The sequence below is a fragment of the Zea mays genome, chromosome 8 (assembly GCF_902167145.1).
Source record: "Zea mays cultivar B73 chromosome 8, Zm-B73-REFERENCE-NAM-5.0, whole genome shotgun sequence".
In the NCBI taxonomy this organism is placed as follows: Eukaryota; Viridiplantae; Streptophyta; class Magnoliopsida; order Poales; family Poaceae; genus Zea; species Zea mays.
In genome coordinates, this window is record NC_050103.1 from 65,625,848 (window position 1) to 65,642,938 (window position 17,091).

Sequence of the window (17,091 nt, forward strand, 5' to 3'; positions counted from 1 at the left end):
GCACCTATTAGAGCTGGAGGTCGATTGTCTTCAACTACTATTCTTTCTCCAGATGGGGTTTCCAAACACATGGTTCTCTCAGTAGGTTGGATTACTGCCTTAGTTCTTTGTAACCAATTCTTTCCAAAAATCACATCCTTTCCCATTGATTCTATCACTATAAGATCAACTAGAAAATCTATCCAATTGATTTTAACACTTACATTTGGACATATGTAGTTTACTAACATTTTTCTTTCGGGTGCACTGATGGTCTTCCTTGATCTCAAGGGACACTTAAAGATACCATACTTTGTTGAAAACTAGGCACTGATAAAGGAATGTGTTGTACGAGGATCATACAACACAGTGGCGATAGTTGTGTGAATGACTAGTGTTCCAAAAATTACTGCATTATTATACAGAATGGTACCTGTCACTGCATAACTTATCCTTCCCATGGACTTTTTCCGTTGTTTATTCTTTGTTGATGCATGAGTCTGAGGGTGTTGTCTTTTCTTTTGACTTTATTAATCTCCACATCCTTCTTAGGACAACTATTAAGATGGCTGGTATCACCGTAGCCAAAGCAAGCACGACTTGATAAGTTACATGGTGGAGTTGTCTTTACGTTGTTGGTAGAAATTTCTGTGCATTTTTGTTCATATTCCATGTCTGAAGACTGAGATAGCTTCATCTCGGAGGTGATCTGTAGTGAACTCTTCTCGGGACAGTTACAGAAGTAATTACCTTCACGTCCACATTGATAGCAATCTTTTCTTGAAGTTATTTCTTGACTTTTCCCATGTTTCCCTTTTTGTTTCTTGGACCTAATGCGACCACGAGGCTGAAACTATGTGCAAGTAATAGTCCATCCATCCATGTAACACTCCTGTGTTTCTTCTTGGGGCTGGGCTGTTGGGGCAAAGGAGAAGACACTACCCTTCGCTCGAAGCCTTCGTCGCGTCGCTACATCAACGAACGCGTGACGACTGGCTCGGTTGCCCTTCGTCCTCTCCATTGCAAGACGAAGGCTAGACCCCGACGAAGTCTGCTGGTCATGCGTCCCTCATCTCGCCTGGAGGCCCACGTGGAATTCGGCCCACTGCAACGGGCCCTGCGTGGACAGACAGGTTACGAGCCTCATCTGTAATAGCTTTTCTGTAATGACGGTCTGTAACCCCCCTTTATGGGAATATTCTGGGGATAATCCGGGTACCCGAGGACATAACCGTCCTTGTCTTGGGACGTTCGACTCTCGGGTACCTATAAATACCCTCGTACAGTGCCCTTGAGAGGCCAGATTAACAGAGCAATTGCCATCCCACACTAAACCTTGCTTGCACTCTTTCCTCTCCCTCGTTGGATTACCTTGCCCGGGCGAGCGAGTTCCAACATTGGCGCCCACCGTTCGTGCTACGAATAAACCACCCGCGATGGCACCCAAGAGAGCTAGTTCGAAGGCAGCCCCATCCGTCAACGAAGCAGCGAAGGCAGCGCTGATAGCCGAGAAAAAGGGCAAGGCCCTCGCAGACAACACCCCCTAAGAAGCCTGCGAAGACGAAGCTCTCAACAAGAGACAGCGCAACGACCAACCCACTCCTGAAGGCACCCTACGCACCTGCAGCTCCAGAGGACAACCACAAGCACAACCCCCAGGCTTCGCTCCACTAGAGGGCGAAGACACAATAGAGGACAACAAAGTCATCGGCGTCTCAGCCGAAGAACAGCTACAACTACGGGCCCTGCGCACCAAGAACCGCAACCTCCAAAAGCAGAAAGACATCCTTGAGGCCAAGCGCCAATGTGTCACCGTGCAAGCCAAGGTGTGCCAGATGATACGAGACGAGGAGCAGAGAGCCCGAGAACTTGAGCAAGAGATTGTGCTCATGCAGAGCGAAGGCCAGCACGATCTGCAACACGTCCCACCCCTCCAATAGCGCGCGCCAGCCAGAGACTTATTCATTCCCAGCGCGGACCCTTCATCCCGCACGCTGCAGCTTTCCAAGGCATCAACTACCTTGATGAGCGAAGCCCCCTGGCGCCGCAACTCCAAGTGTCACCATGGCCTGCCAACTTCAGAGCAGGGACCTACCCCAGGTACAACGGCAGCACCGACCCAGCACAATACATCATGAGCTATCAAGTCACCGTCACATCATCCGGAGGGGACACCGCCACAATGGCCAAATCTTTCATCATCGCCCTCGAGGGTCCGGCCTTGACCTGGTACACCAGGTTGCCCCCATTGTCCATCGACTCCTAGAAAAGTCTCCGAGACAAGTTTCTGCTCAACTTCCAAGGGTACCGACCAGACACCGATGCCTTGGCCGAGCTATCACTCTGCAAACAGCAAGAGAAGGAAACCCTCCGGGAGTACTACCGCAAGTTCCTGACTCTCAAGTCACAACTGCCTTCGGTCGATGACCAAATTGCCATACACTACGCCATCAGTGGCCTCCGGGCTGGCATCCTATACAGTCACTGCATTAGGGACCAACCCAAAAATCTCCAAGTGCTCTATCAGTTGTTCGAGAAGTACGCCAGATTCAAAGAGCTCCATCAGCACAAGGTCGAGTCTCAGAGAAAGCCCAAGGACCCTTCGCAGTCCAGCCGAACCTGGACAAGGCCTTCGTAGTCAGACTCCGGACGGGACAGCCGTAGTCAGCAGCAGGTGCACAACATAGCCAACCAGCACCTCGCCGTCAAGAGTATCCCCCCAGGGCCGTGGCAATGGCACGCGTGGCCGGGGCCGGGGACGGGCGCAGCAACCGCGTAGATATTACTGCCTGTTTCATGGCGAAGACTGCGTGCACCCAACAAGGGATTGCCCGGAAACAAAGGCCACCAGGGACAAGATATCTCGGGCACAACCAGCCGACAACCAAAGAGTTGTCGCGCACACATATCAACACCACCACCCACAACCATACAACAACGGCCACGCCCAGCATCTACCCAACCACACATATCAGCACCACCAGGAGGTACAAGTAGTACCACCCCCGCTCCCGCCTCCGCATCAACCAAACCCACACCACCAAAATCACCCCAAGCACCAAAACAAGAAGACTTCGCCGATCAACCGTATCGCGGAGTCATTCACATGATCACCGAAGGGTCCAACGTTGACTTCAAGATGAAGCGGCAAAAGAGGGATCACTACCGAAGTGTCAACCACGTCGCCCTCACCGGCCTAGTCGTGCAAATGAAGTGGTCACATGTGCCACTAACCTTCGATGCCAGAGGTGTTGATCTGCGTAGCGCACCCCACATCGACGCCATGGTAATCAACTGCAGTGTGGTAGGCTGGGACCTGCACAAAGTCCTAGTTGACAACGGCAGCCAAGCAGACATCATCTTCCTACACGCCTTCGACCGCATGAGCATCAACCACAACTTACTCAAGCCTTCGGACAACCCCCTATATGGCTTCGGCGGCAAGGGCACTTTCCATGTGGGCAAGATAGAGCTACCCCTGTCATTCGATGTAGCACCCAATGCGCGAAGCGAACAGGTCACCTTTGACATCGTCGACATGGTCTACCCCTACAACGCCATAATGGGTCGGGGCTCCATCAACAAATTTGAAGCGGCCATTCACGGACTGTACCTCTGCATGAAAATCCCGGGCCCGCAAGGTGTGATAACGGTTTACGGTAACCAACAGACTGCACGCAACATTGAGAGAGACTTCGTTCCAGGTCAGCGGAACGTACACTGCCTTACAACACAGCGCGAAGTCTCCGAGGCGACCCGCCCAACCACCGACGAAAAAGCAAAGGCACAGCTGCAGAGCAACGACGGTATGAAGACAGTTCCCCTCGACCCGGCAACACCCAAGCAAACAGTTGTAATAAGCGAAGACCTGACTTCGCAAGACGAGGAGAAACTCATCTCCTGTCTCTCCAGAAACAAGGACATCTTCGCCTGGTCCGCCCTCGACCTGGTCGGAGTCAGCCGCACCGTCATCGAGCACAGTCTGGGCATCGACCCTTCGGTGCGCCCAAAAAAGCAGCGGCTGAGCAAAATGTCCAATGAAAAAACGGAAGCCGCCAAAGCCAAAGTGCACCACCTGCTGGAGGCCAATTTCATTGAACCAATCGCCTACCCCACGTGGCTCGCCAACATAGTCATGGTACAAAAGAAAAGCGGCAAGTGGCGCATGTGCATTGACTTCACCAGCCTCAATAAGGCATGTCCCAAGGCAATTTCCCGCTACCACGGATCGACAAGATAGTCGATAGTGCAGCCGGATGCGAAGTCATGTCACTTCTTGACTGTTTCTCCGGCTATCACCAGATATATATGAAGGAGGAAGACAAGGCCAGCACCAGTTTCATCACACCCTTCGGCACATACTGCTTCATCAGGATGCCGGAGGGACTCAAGAACGATGGCTCAACTTTCTCTCGGCTCACCAAGACGGTGCTCGAGAGCCAAGTGGGCTGCAACATTTTCACGTACGTGGATGACATCATTGTCGCAAGCAAAAATAAAGAAGACCACCTAGCTGACCTCGCAGAGACATTTGCAAACATGCAGGACGCACGACTTTGCCTCAACCCCGAGAAGTGCGTCTTCGGAGTTTGTCAGGGGAAGATACTGGGCTACCTGGTGTCGCACCGCAGGATCGAGACCAACCCGACCAAGATTCAAGCAATCATCAACATGACACCTCCGCAGTCAACCAGGGATGTCCAGCGTCTGACAGGCAGATTAGCCGCCCTTAACAGATTCATTTCCAATTCAGCAGATCGGAGTCTACCTTTCCTCAAGACACTGCGCGGTGCAAAAGACTTTGCATGGGGACCAGAACAGGCGGCAACCTTCTCATCACTCAAGCAACACCTGTCAGACTTGGCAATTCTCACCAGTCTAGACCCCACGCTGCCTTTATTGCTCTACATCGCAGCCTCGCCATATGCAGTCAGCGCAGCGCTGGTCCAAGAGCAAGACAGAGAGGGCACGACCCAGCAATATCTAGTCTACTACGTCTCTGAAGTCCTCACGACCTCCAAGTGCAACATGACTGAATTAGAAAAAAACTCTTACGCAGTCGTCATGGCATCACGCAAGCTGTGTGACTACTTCGAGGCCTTCAAGGTGCAGGTCACCTCGGATAGGGGACTGGGAGAACTGTTCAGAGACTCGGAGGTGTCCGTTCGAATTGCCAAATGTGTAGTCGAACTCTCCGGGTACCACATCACCTTCGAACCCAGGACAACAATCAAGTCGTAGGTCCTAGCAGACTTCATCGTCGACTGGACTGGGCCGACACAGCAGCAAGAAGAACCTCCAGAGAAGGTGTGGACCATCCACTGCGCCGGCGCATGGTGCCATGCGAGGGCAGGCGCAGCTGCAATTATCACGTCACCCACAGGCATCAAGCACAGATACGCAGCACGCCTTAGCTTCGCTTTGGAATCCGACAGATGCACAAACAACATAGCAGAATACGTAGCTGTCATCCTGGGCCTTCGCAAGCTGAGAGCACTCGGTGTCACTACCTGCATAGTAAAGACAGATTCCAAAGTAGTTGTCGGCCAAGTCGAAAAAGAATATTCAGCAAAAGACCCCGCACTCATGCAGTATCTCACGGCTGTTCGCAGTCTCGAGCGACAATTCAAGGGCTTCACCTTACAGCATGTGGACCGCGCCAGGAACGAAGAGGCCGACGTGTTGGCTAAGGCAGCGGCCAGAGGCGAGACCTTGCCCTCCGACGTGTTCTACCACGTCATTGGCACACCAGCCGTTTGCAACCCAGAGGGATTACAAGTAACCAATGACGCTGAAGGCCATCACATCGTCAACCTCATTATGACTGAAGATTGGCGGGCCCCAATAACACTGTTTCTGCAAGGATACTACCACCCAAGTGACGTCAACGAGGCCAAGCGCCTCAAGCACCAAAGCTGGGACTTCGTACTAGTCGGGGACCAACTATACAAGAAGGGGATCAGTCAACCCATGCTGAAATGCATCACCGAAACCGAAGGCATTCAGATCCTACGCGAAGTCCACAGCGGAACTTGTGGCTCCCACTCAGGGCCCAGGGCCCTCGCTGCCAAGGTGATCTGTCAAGGATTTTACTGGCCCACTATAATCTGCGCCGCAAATCGAGTCACGAGGTCGTGTGAAGCTTGCTAGAAGTTTTCTCCCCGCTCGGGCAACCCTTCGCAGTTCACCAAGCTGATTGCCCGCACATGGCCACTTCAACACTGGGGGCTGGATATTGTCGGGCCACTACCTACGGCTCAAGGGAACCTCAAGTTCACCTTCGTCGCCGTCGAATACTTCACCAAGTGGATCGAGGCCAGGGCAGTATCCACAATAATGTCGAAGACTGCCCAGAAGTTCTTCTGGCAAAACATTGTTTGCCGATTCGGAGTCCCGTCCGAGCTCACAGTTGACAACGGCAAACAGTTAGACAGCCAGGACTTCAGGGACTTCTGCTTCTCCATCGGCACCAAGCTTGCCTTCGCCTCGGTATACCACCCGCAATCCAACGGCGTCGTCGACCGCGCCAACGGCAAGATTTTCACTGCCATCAATAAAAGGCTCCTCAACAACAAGAAGGGTAAATGGGCCGACCAGCTACCTGAAGTAGTTTGGGCCCTAAACACGACCGAATGCCGGGCAACCGGATTCACACCTTTTCGTCTACTATATGGATCGGAGGCCATGACGTCGCAGGAGATAAAGCATGGGTCGCCCCGAACAAGCACATCAGCAGTCCCCAACGTAGACGAACCAACATTTAAAGACCTCATCGACGGAGACCGCGTCTTCGCCCTACAGGCCCTCAACAAATACCAAGCTCAAACCAAGGCCTGGCGCGACAACGTGGTTGTCCCAAGAGAGTTCAACAAAGGAGACCTCATACTCGTCCGGACCACCCGGACAGAGTCACGGGGCAAGCTGGAGCCAAAATGGGAGGGTCCATTCATCATCAAGTCGAAGGCATCCCCCAGCGCGTACAGGCTATCGACGCCATTCGGCGAAGACTTAGAGCATTCCTGGAATATTGATAATCTCCGCAAATTTTTTGTTTAAACCCTCAGGGCCCACGCGCCCTTGTAATCCACCAAACAATACTATTCCGGCCCGCACTCTTTTCCTCCTGGGGGTGAGGTTTTTAATGAGGCGGAGCCATGTAATATACCTGCAAAATCCCCCGCAAAAACAAAAACTTAGACGCAACATGTCGAAAAAGACCGCATCGATGGTCTTCGGCATTCGACCACTCCGAAGTCACCGCTAGAGGCAGCACAGACTACCCTCGCGTGCGACACTCCGCGCAAAAGTTGCCTAAGGGTGCAACCGGAATAGCACAACAAGTGCGTTAATCGAAGTCTTTTATTTAAAAGGCATTCCGCGCAAAAGTCACCTAAGGGTGCAGCCGGAACAGCACAACAAGTGCGTTAATCGAAGTCTTTTATTTAAAAGACACTCCACGCAAAAGTCGCCTAAGGGTGCAGCCGGAATAGCACAACAAGTGCGTTAATTGAAGTCTTTTATTTAAAAGGCATTCCGCACAAAATTCGCCTAAGGGTGCAGCCGGAACATCACAACAAGTGTGTTAATCGAAGTCTCTTATTTAAAAGACACTCCACGCAAAAGTCGCCTAAGGGTGCAACCGGAATAGCACAACAAGTGCGTTAATCGAAATCTTCTGTTTAAAAGACACTCCACGCAAAAGTCGCCCACGGGTGCAGCCGGATCAACACAGGCGCGCGAATACGGCCAACAGGCCACATCATACAAATTACAGTTACATACACTCGGTGAGGGCATCATATATTACATCGGCTCAACCTTCGGGATGATACCCATCTCCCTGTAATTGAACAACATTATCCTCAATTCCTCACCCTCAAAAAGATTTCGCAGATCCCCTTCACCTATGCTCGCCCCAATCGGCGAGGATAACAATTCTTGTTTACCAATCCGGTCCACTCGAAGACGACCACACTCCATCCCCATACGACGGCGCCTACCACTTCGCGAAAATTCACCCACACTATGTTTCGCCACCACCCTTCGCCGCCTATACCCAGTACTCGCACTAGGAAGATCCCCGGCACCCTACACACGCGGCGAAGTGTCCGCCGCAGCCACATCCAACGCAGCAAAATAATACAAGCCTTCATCCGAGGACTCCTCCGTCCAAGAAAACGAACTCCCAGATTCACCATCAGACTCAAAACACTCAGACACAGAGCCAAACAAATTATCATCAGCAGGCACTACGGTTGTGGCCGCCACAAAATTAGTATTGCCAGCAGCGGTTGCTTGCGTAGGCCCAAACGTCGGAACCTGCACAGCAACCGAGGTTCAGTATCACAGATACAAAAGTTTACACTTAAATCCCTAACCCCTATTCCGCCACCTGCGAAGGCCCTGGGTCTTCGACAGCTGGTTCGGCCACCACCTTCGAGGCGTCCGCACCCGTCAGCGCAGTGGCTGGCATGGGGTCTTCACCAGCTCCAGTTGACGCGGGGGTCACCGAGGGGCCCTCGCCTGCATCGGATGGCGGCGCCAGCTGCACCCCCAATGCCTCGGACAGCGTGCTGTCTAGATCACCAAGGTCCTCAACCTCTTCGTCATGCGCCATCTACAGCAATAGCACACCCACTCAGCAAACCACACAAACCCACACACATAATCACACAAATGCACCTTTACCTGATCCATCGCCCGGTTAGATCTCTATCGGATAGTCTCTAGCCGTGAGGGCCCCACATCCTATCAAAAAGAGCCCTAGCCGATCGCTTCATCACCGGGTCCTCAACCTGGAAGATTTCACGCTCGAAGCCTTCGTCAGACTGGTCGAAGGCCTCGAAGTGCCAGCACCCCTTGCGGGACAAGGCATTCACGGCCCCCTCGCAGGTGATGAGGGAGGCGAAGGACATGAGGCCCATCACAATGGTCGGGAGCACCTCCAGCTCCTCCTGTAGCCATCCAAGGAAGCGGAGGCCCACCTCCTGACCAGGTGCTTCGAAGGGCGCGGTCCGCGCACCTAGCTCCCGATACGCGTCCACAAGCTGAGTATGTGTCCGCATGACCTCCACGCGCGTCGAGGCCTCCGTCTTGTCCAGGCGGTCGTGCAGGCTGCCGAGCCTCGTCTCCATCTCCTCGGCGCATTGGCAGGCAAGACTGGCCTCCGCCCATGCAAGCTTGGCCTCGGCTTGTGTGGACTGCGCCTCAGCACAAGCTTTGTTTGCGTCCCTCCTCTCCTCCGCCAACCGATGCCTGAGGTCTTCCTTCTCGGCCTCCACAGCCTCCAGCCTCTCCGCCAGCCTGCGGCTCTTGTTTTCTGCAACCGACTTGTCCCGAACAACAGCCACATCAAAACAATGAGCCAACGAAGTCGTTGCCTCTCGGCAGCGAAGACAAGGCGCCTAACGCAACATGGTCGGCGAAGGCGGCCGCCTGCCATGAAAAAACAACAGATTCGCAACCACATCAAAACAATGAGCCAACGAAGTCTAAGATGACTTACATGCTTCAGCTGCTGGGACACAATGCCCGCCACGTCCCTAGTGGCGGCGGCCGACGAAATCTCGCCGCTGGCGCAGAATTTGGACCATGGGTCCTGCGAAGTGCCCTTCACTCCAACCGCCGCCGCAGGTGAAGTGGCCGCCACCGGAGACGGGACAATAGCCAGCTGCCCCGCATCCGACCCTGCACCATAATCTTGTTCAAGACCCAGTCTAAAAAAACTCTCACCAACGAGGTAATCATCCACGCAGATGTCCGTATCAAAATCGGCACCACCCGCCGCCGCTTTGTCGGTGCGCACTGGCAACGACAGCCCTCGCTCCTTTGCGGGTTTAGTCGATGGCAGCTTGCCCGCGCTAGAAGCGGCAGCCCTCGAATCCGTCGAAGACTTGCTGGGCCCGGGGACGGCAGGCTTCGCTGCCGGTGGTGGTTTGCTGCCGACAGGGGCGGCGGACTTCGTGCCTCCCCGCGCCCGCTTCACCTCGCGCATAGTGTCCCTGACCCTAGTGATTGCCCGGCGCTTTCGCGCTGCATCTTGATGATCCTTGTCCATCACTGCTGATACAACAACAACAATATTCCGTCCGTAAGGAAAAATCTTCAACTCACGGGCCATACAAGACGTAAATATGTCCTCGCCGGCCATGCGGGGAATCGGAACATTCCTTGGCCATCGACCCCCGGTAACCTTCAGCATTCGTGCTGAAGACTCCCGGAGCTCGGGCGAAGACATCCTTCCCCCGAGGGTCGCGCAAGTCCCCATCAACTCCACAGCAAAACGTTCAGAGACCCCCAACCCCCCACTGCAGTACCTATTTTTCTCTTCTTAGTGGCTGGGGCAGCCTCCCGCGAAGGGCCTTCCTCAGCCACGACCACTAGTTTTTTCCCGTGGCGGTCAGCAGCCGCAGTAGAGTCATCTCCAGGGTAGCCACCGTACGGCAAACAGTTTAATTTGAAGACCCAATTCAATCGAACATTGGACCCTCGGATATCCCAACTCCGCAGACTCTCTGTCCTCGGCGCATACCGCCCCACAATCCTCCTCGCCCCGTCCTCCACTTCACGAACGAACGCGGTCGGGTCTCGGCCGCGTAGATCCAAAGAGAAGGCCGGACTTCGCACCAGCTGCTGGCCCAAAGTAGGCATCTGGCGAGGACATACTTCACCCAGCACCCAGCCATGCGCTAGGGGCCACACTCCATAACCAATGAACTCCTCAACCAAGTCATGCCCACTGCTCATGCGGGCAGCGCACTGGAGGGCCCCTTCGTCCTCATCATCCTCCACCACCTCAAATTGTGGAAATGCCACATAACAATGGGAGCACATCACGGCCGCGGGGAGCCCTAGGAGGTCTTCGACTTCGCTTCCCGAAACATAAAACCAATAATCCCACCAGTTGCCCCACTTATTGCGAGCACAGGGAACTAACTCCACGACTTCCGCCGAAGTCTTTCCGGTCCTCGGCGTGAAGGTGCACGATCCAAACTGTGCAATCTTGTTTCCAATCTTTCTTTTTTGCCAATGCAGACAGTAATTCTTGGCGAAGACCTCTACGGAAGGCTGACCACCATAGGAAGTCACCGCCTAGACATACTTCGCCAGGGCCACCACGGCGTTCGGTGTCAACTGGTGGACCTGGACCTCAAATCTTTGCAGGACCTCCGCCACGAAACGATGTGCAGGTAGGCGAAGGCCGGCGGTGAAGAATGCCTCAAACACGACTAACTCGCCCTCGGGCTCGGGAACCTCTTCCGCCCCAGGGACACGCACAACGCCGTTCCCAAAATACCCCAACTGCTGCATATCCTGCACGCGAACCGAGGAAATCCTCGAAACGCCGAACTCCACCGTGTGGCCCGGCTGTAACTCCGCTGTCGCCAAATCGCTCAAGGTATCTTCGAATGACGAATCGGCCAGCGGCGTGTTTGCAACAGATGAGGAAGAAGACGACATCGCTACGTACCATCGACGACGGCGTGCGGTTTGTTTGACGCGGGCTAGATCTCCGACGCAGAAGGAACCAAGAGGGCAGGCGAGCGGGCGAGCGATTTCAAAAAATTAGGGTTTTCGGGCGCACGCAAGGGTGAGAATCAGCCCGTGCCGCGCCGCCCCTTTTTATACACACGACGCGACGCTACGGGAAACCTGCAGTCCAATAGTGCCACGTCCCATCAACGGTCACCTCAAAAACCCCTGCGGGACCACTTCGATCGAGGGCAGCGTCTCCACCATCTAGCGACGTCTTCGGCACCAGATGACTCAGTCGAACTGGTCCCTCGGAGGGCAAATGTTGGGGCGAAGGCAAAGACGCTACCCTTCGCTCGAAGCCTTCGTCGCGTCGCTACATCAACGAACGCGTGACGAGTGGCGCGGTTGCCCTTCGTCCTCTCCATTGCAAGACGAAGGCCAGACCCCGACGAAGTCTGCTGGTCCCACGTCCCTCATCTCGCCCGGAGGCCCACGTGGAATTCAGCCCACTGCAATGGGCCCCGCGTGGACAGACAGGTTACGGGCCTCATCTGTAATAGCTTTTCTGTAATGACGGTTTGTAACCCCCCCTTTATGGGAATATTCTGGGGATAATCCGGGTACCCCGAGGACATAACAGTCCTTGTCTTGGGATGTTCGACACTCGGGTACCTATAAATACCCCCGTATAGTGCCCTTGAGAGGCCAGATTAACAGAGCAATTGCCATCCCACACTAAACCTTGCTTGCACTCTTTCCTCTCCCTCGTTGGATTAACTTGCCCGAGCGAGCGAGTTCCAACATGGGCATCCTTGTGATGTTTCCTTTTTTGGAATACTTTGCAATTCATCAACTGACAGTGCATTAGGTATGAGAGAATATGCTATTAGTTGTTCTTGGGGAGACATCTGTCTTTTTATGCCAGAAAATAAAATTTGGTTCTTGTGTTTTGTAGTTTCACTTTCATTTGCATTGATTTGGTGACAAGGAATTCCATAGTACTCACAACAACAACATGTTCCAGGGTCACTTGTCTATTGGTTTGGTTGTGCATCCTTTTGTGTCTTGAATGTCTGTTCATCAACTGTTTTATTTATAGTGTTGTTTTGACTTGTCAACACACCACATTCTTTGCATTTAGTGACATCACTTGTAGTTGACATTCCAAGGTCTGACATCTGTATGGGTATGGAAGAATGGAAGGGACGAAAGGGTTGAGCAAAGACAGATTATAGAGAGCAGAGAAAACCCCATCTATCTAAGGTTTTACCTAGCTAACTGATGTCATTGTGGACAAAAGTCACACAATACACCAACAATCATTTCAAAGAAGCAATCAAACATGAACACAAAGGACATTGAACTCAAGCATACCAGCACAACACAATCCAATTCTACTCATTCAACCAAAACAAAAGGTGAGACAAGGTTTGGAATAAGAAAGATATTATAACATCAAGGAGTTGGGTAAGAATTATCAAGGAGTTAAACAAGACATATTTGTTGGTGGCCAAGAGTGAAATAAGCTAACCATGAACTATTAAAGTGAGGATAAATGATACAACCAAGGATATGAAGTGGGTTAGGGAGAAAGCGTTGTCAAGGAGAAAAGTAGAGAGGCAAAGATTTAATATATCAAGGTAGATATTGCACAAGGGTGGCAATACAATGGCAAGAAAACAAAAGTATAAGAAGTCAAGGGTTATATAGCAATATTAGGGGTTAGAAAACCACTATAATATAATATAATATCGTCTTTACCGATCTAGTCGAAAAAAACTTAATACCATAAAGAACAATCCTATCAACCTAGCCAAGAAGTCAAATAATAGATCCAGAGGATCCATAACAAAACTTCTTGCGAAGTGGGGATAAGACAGAGGATATGGCATCATCGATAACCTCAAAAAGGTTTCTTCTGGCAAACTTCGCTTCAAGTTCCACAATCCTAGCTTGATCATCTTGCAATGCTTCTCATTAGAACCTTCTGATAGACGAAGAATCAGACAAGAAGGGTTGAAGATAAAAGAGACAAGTTTTGATATAAAGTAAGTTTTTATGGAGACAATTAAGTCAAGTTTTGAACGACTGACTGGGCTTTCCATTTCTAACTAATCTAGCGACCTACGGTCACATTGCTTTGATACCACTTCTGTCACACCCGTTTTTGAGGGGGCAGAGCCGGGTGCATCGCATATGTGTGCCAGGATCTATTTCCACACATATCTTGACGTCACAAGTGTAATATATCAAAAGAACAATGCATAAAAGTGTAAATAACGATTATATTAACATATTACACTTCGAACAGACATAATGTCATAACCTTTATTCATCAAAGTACAGCGAAACATGGACATCCATCCACAGGAAGATGACCGGGGGTATCACTAGACTAGCATCCATGGAGCTCAGCATCATAACTTCATCTGCAAACTTCTGATCAAAATTTAAGCCAGGGTGAGCTCACTTACGGTCGGGGCTCAACAAGTGGGGGAAAATCAATGCAAGTTTAACAAGGTGAGGCTAAGGTTGAGCAGTAAGCATTTTAGTTGGTCAACATTTTATTAACAACATCAATCTTACTAATAAGTGTGAATCCTAAGTATTCCCATTAAACAAAGGTATAAGAGTATATCAAAAACACTTAAGTGAAACCACTTAACCATTGGCAGATCATCGGATCTCGATTTATTTCCATCTTCAAGTTCAATTATCATGTGAGGAGTCCAGGCTGCTCATAACCGTGAGCACGACTGATATATTAGTTTTACACTCTGCAGAGGTGGCATATCTTTACCCATGAGTCATAATTCCCTTCTAGCCCAGGTTAGCTAGACCTGTATTCACTTCTGAGGTGAATGGCTAGGGTCTCACTACGAGGCTTTTCCCTAGAGTCTTCATTATGCAAATGTTGGAAATGGTCAAACTGCATAGAGCACACCTAACGTAACCAACTTATAGTCCAGTCTGCAGGGTAAAGCTTTGGGAACTATGCCCGTATCCAATCTGCCTGAGCCGGAACTATAAGCGCTTGCCAGTGCCCCTATTCCGGTCGACCACGACCAGCACCCAACATAAGACTTCCCTAGTTATTTAGCCAAGGGCGTCCCATACCACCCTCATGGTAGCACTGTTTTCCTGGGTGGTCACTCCGTGTTCCAATTAAATCATATGATCTTGCTTAATCGTCGGATTAGCAACAATAAAGTAAACTTACCATTTGGAACATTAATATCATAAACAGGAGTGACTGCATAAATTTAAAGTTGTAGAAATAGCATAGCTACTTGATTAGATCAAAATCCCAGTTTAAACAAGGAGTAAGGTTGGAAAGGTTAGGTGTATCTAAATAGGTAGCCCATCAAATTATGCATATATACATCCAAGAGTAAACTTTGTTAAATGTATTGTTTGGGATCAAACAGAGTATGCAGAGGGAGAAGTCCACTTGCCTTGCTTATTGAAAACTTGAGGTTCTTCCACGGATAGGAATAGATCTTGATTCTTAACTACTAGATCAACCACTGAATATCACACAAACAAACAAGAAGAACAAACACCACTCAATAACATACAACATTCACCATATGTAAAGCTAAAAGAAAGCCTAACAAAAAGAGCGTTCGCTTTTCAAAAACATTACACGCAAGGGTTATAATAAAAAGGTATTTGTAACACCCCTGGTGTTACTGGCACTAGAACTTGAGCATAACATCATATGCTTTGACATTTCATATTGCTTGTTACACCTAGAATGCATTCACTAGGTAAAATTTCAAACAAGTTGTGATGTTATGACTTGATGTGTGGTTAATCCTAGGGTAGGATACTTAACCCTGGATTAGGGCTTAGAGATGTAAGTGAAGTCAAAATGAGTAAAAATCTCAAGAGACATTAGAAATGTTCACAAGATATCAAAGTGAATGGACTTTTGTGGCACAAAAACTCTAATGTGCCTAAAACCCTAAAAACAAACCCTAGAAACCCTAATTAAAACCCTAGGGGGTAGATGTAAATTTTGTGATCTTTTGGACCAAAGTGAAAATATCAAAGTAAAAGAGCACCTCAAACCAAATGTCTTTCATATTGGAGAATTTGCAAGTTGAATAGTGGAATTTGGACCTATTTGCAAAAAGTACCCTATGAACCCCATATGTTTAAGTCTGAATTTAGTTGAATGGGTTCAACTTTGGAGCTCTATATCTCAAAATTCTTGAGGATTTTGCCCTAGATCAATATAGCAAACTTGTAGGGCTATGTTAGGTGTACAAGTTTTATTAAGTGACTAAGCATTGGTGTTGTACAGAAATTGGAGATAAAAGGACTTAAAGTCGGGCTGTCAGTCAGCCCTTGAACTGAAAAATGGCCACGAGTGACATTTGGTTAACTCTGGGGGCGGTTCGTGGTTGATTCAATGGAGTTAAGGTCAGGGTAACTATGGCAAATTTGAAGCTCTAACATTAGTGAACAACTTTGCTATATCGAGATGGATCAGGTGCTGAACAATTTCTAAAGAAAATAGCCCTCGAATATGCTCTGTCAGGTGCTCTGAATGGCATTCTGATGGTATAGTAGACTGACAAAGATCCTAAGTACGCTGCACCTCGCCGCCGGTGACCCTCGCGCTCGGATTCGTGCCGGCGATGCGATTCGTGCCGTTGGCACACAAATAACGACTCAGGGTGAAAAGATCTTCACCGTGGATGAGACCGGGTGCTAGCCGTCGTACCCACTTGCCTCACGGCCGATCCAGATAGCCTCGCCGAAGTTCGTCGCCTGCCGCGCGATGGCCATGTGCCTTGAAGCTTTACCACGTCGCTGTAAGCCGCTTTAGGTAGCTGGTTCATCGCCTGAGACATTGCCATGGTGAAAGCCGCGGTATCACCTCCACTAGTGACTTCCCCTCTCTCTGCCCGCCGCGGGTCTTCTCAAAATTAGCCGCAACCGCCAATGGAACCTATAAATTTCCGCCCCGGTGAACTCCGCTAGGTATTTACGCATCCAACGCACCAGCCCGTGCCTCGGATTATCCACCAAAGCCTCCCAATTTCCCATTTCCCCCAAATCAGTCAGAACACTGCCGCGTGACATCTCGTCATGGCCAGACGTCTACAGGTTAGCTCATGCTCTTCTGTGTGATGTTCTAGCCTCCCTCATGTCCCCTGTTGCTCACAGACCCATTCGATTGAACTAGACCGCCTTGAATCGCCTAGAACACGTTGAGTTATCTCCGGTTTCCATCGCCATCATGGGCAGAGAGTTTCCGACCCAGATCTGTGCAATTGGTTGAGGGATTAAAGTCGCCGGGGTTGGAATTAGGTGTCGAACAAAGGATAGGCCTAGACGTTGCGTAATCTGGCCAGTACGAGTTCGCTGGAGACACGCTCGTCGTCGTCCATCATCGTGGACTTGGCACTGCAAAGAAACAGAAAGGGAGGGGTCTCGGTGTAAATGTCAGTGGCACGAGTAAATAGTGCGCAGGACTCTTAACCAGTTATTCAAACCGTTGGGGGCCTATGTGCAATTTTGTCGTGCGGGCGCGGGCGCGTTTCGCCTGGGCATGGGCCGTATCGGGCTGAATTGAGCCCGTTACTGTTTATGCTTTCTCTTTTTCTTTTTCTGCCACACTTAGGA